The 2,224-nt window shown below is 47.3% G+C and overlaps 1 pseudogene; it reads right to left on the reverse strand.

The window, feature by feature from the left end:
• Positions 1–467: 467 nt before the first annotated feature.
• Positions 468–585, reverse strand: LOC126254278 (5S ribosomal RNA; annotated as a pseudogene).
• Between the last annotated feature and the right edge of the window lie 1,639 nt (positions 586–2,224).

Below are 2,224 nucleotides of genomic sequence, written 5' to 3' on the forward strand. Positions count from 1 at the left end.
GAATCCGTACCAGGTCGAACTGAAGGAAGCCATCGAAGCAATTCAGAGAGGGGCTGCTAGATTTGTTACCGATGGGTTCGAACAACATATGTTACAGAGATGCTTCGGGAATTAAAATGGAAGTCCCTGGACGAAAGACGACGTTCTTTTCGACGAACACTATTGAGAAAATTTAGAGGAACCGGCATTTGAAGCTGAGTGCCGAGCGATTCTACTGCCACCAACATAAATTGCGCGTAAGGACCGAGAAGATAAAAAAAAAAATCCTCCCGACAGGCCATGAAGGCCCAACGATACCGACGGCCGCCCTGTCATCCTCAGGCCACAGGCGTCACTGGATGCTGATAAATAGGGGCATGTGGTCAGCACACCGCTCACGGCCGTAAGTCAGGTTCCGAGACTGGAGCCGCTACTTTTCACTCAAGTAGCTCCTCAGTTTGCCTCACAAGGGCTGAGTGCTCCCCGCTTGCCAGCAGCGCTCGGCAGACCGGATGGTCACCCATCCAAGTGCTAGCCCAGCCCGACAGCGCTTAACTACGGTGATCTGACGGGAACCAGTGTTACCACTGCGGCAAGGCTATTGGCGAGTAGATGAGAAATTAAGGCTCATACGGAGGCGTATAAACAGTCGTTTTTCCCTCGCTCTGTTTTGCGGTTGGAACAGGGAAGGAAATGACTAGTAGTGGTACATGGTACCCTCCGCCAAGCCCAGTACAGTGGCTTGGGGAGTATCTATGTAGATGTAGATGTAGATGTAGATGTAGTAGAGAAACAGTAACAGCAGAATGGGTCGGTCAGAAGAGCTCATTGACTTCGAACCTGAAATAGTTTTCGGATGTCACCTGAACAACAAAACCCGCGCGGGGTAACCGTGCGGTCTCGGGCGCATTGTCATGGTTCGCATGGCTCTCCCCGTCGGAGGTGCGAGTCCTCTCTCGGGCATGAGTGTGTGTGTATTGTTGTCCTTATCGTAAGTTGTGTAAGTTAGATTAAGTAGTGCGTAAGCCTAGGGACCGATAAACTCAGCTGTTTGATCCCATAGTCCTTACCACAATTTTTTTTTTCCTTCTAGACCTTCCCAAATAGACTGTTGATGATGTGATTTTGAATTGGATAAGCGAAAGAAAAACCGCAGAAAAACTGACACCAAGCATACCCGATGAACTGACGGGTAGGGACCGTGGAGCATTGTTGAGGGTGGTTGTAAAATATCGCATAAAATCAGCTGAAGAAATGACTCGTGAGTTCAAAATGCTCTCATCAGTCCAGCTAGCACAATGATGGCGCTCAGGCAGTTAAAATGTTTGGGTGAGAAGTGTTGAGCAGCTGCTCGTAAGCCAGACGCTTCCGTAGTCTGCGCAACGTTATGCTTGAGGTAGCGTAACCAGCAACGTCACGAGACAGTGGATAACTGGAAACGAGTGGTTTGGAGAGGTGAATCACGATGCACTCTCTGACAGTCCGATGGAAGGGATTGGTTTCGTGAATGCCTGGACACTTACCCTCCATCATATGTAGTGCCAGCAAGGAAGTGAGGAGGAGGTGGTATGCTGTAGAGTGGTGTTTTCCATGGTAAGAGTGTGGTGCCCTTATTGTACGTAACACAACACTAAATGCCGAAGCATATGACCGCATTTTACAGAATTGCGTACAACGACAGTTCGAAGTCGATAACTGTATCATTGTGAGAATGCACACTGTCATAAAGCAGCATATGTGAGGTAATGGTTTGTGCACAATAACATCCGTGAAATGGATTGATCTCAACCGAGTGGAGCACCTTTGGGATGAGTTACAACTTCAACTTCTCCCGACCCCAGCGTCCAACATCACTACTTTCTCTGGCTTGGGTTCTTGAGGAAAAAGGGCTGCCATTCCTCCAAAGAAATTAACAGGACATTGAAAATGTCTCCAGCAGAGTTCAAAGTGTGGACACAACCCTTATCAATGTCCAATAAAGGATGTTCCGATTGTTTACATCAGGAAATGTGGTTCGGAAAAGTAAAAAAGTGTATATTTTCTCCTGGGCTCACACTGTCCTTGATATTGCCTATCTTGCGCATGGACTACTCAGTTTGTATATTTTGTTTATTTTTTTCATAGTTCCACGTAGCTTCTTCCTGTTTTCTCTATTGATCTGCGTTCAGTTTTTGAAGGCCTATCCACTGTGCCAACTTATAACTAAATCTGAGGGGGATGCGATGGGGAGGTTCCCTTGTAAGCA

This window comes from Schistocerca nitens, chromosome 4 (genome assembly GCF_023898315.1).
Source record: "Schistocerca nitens isolate TAMUIC-IGC-003100 chromosome 4, iqSchNite1.1, whole genome shotgun sequence".
NCBI classification, from domain to species: domain Eukaryota; kingdom Metazoa; phylum Arthropoda; class Insecta; order Orthoptera; family Acrididae; genus Schistocerca; species Schistocerca nitens.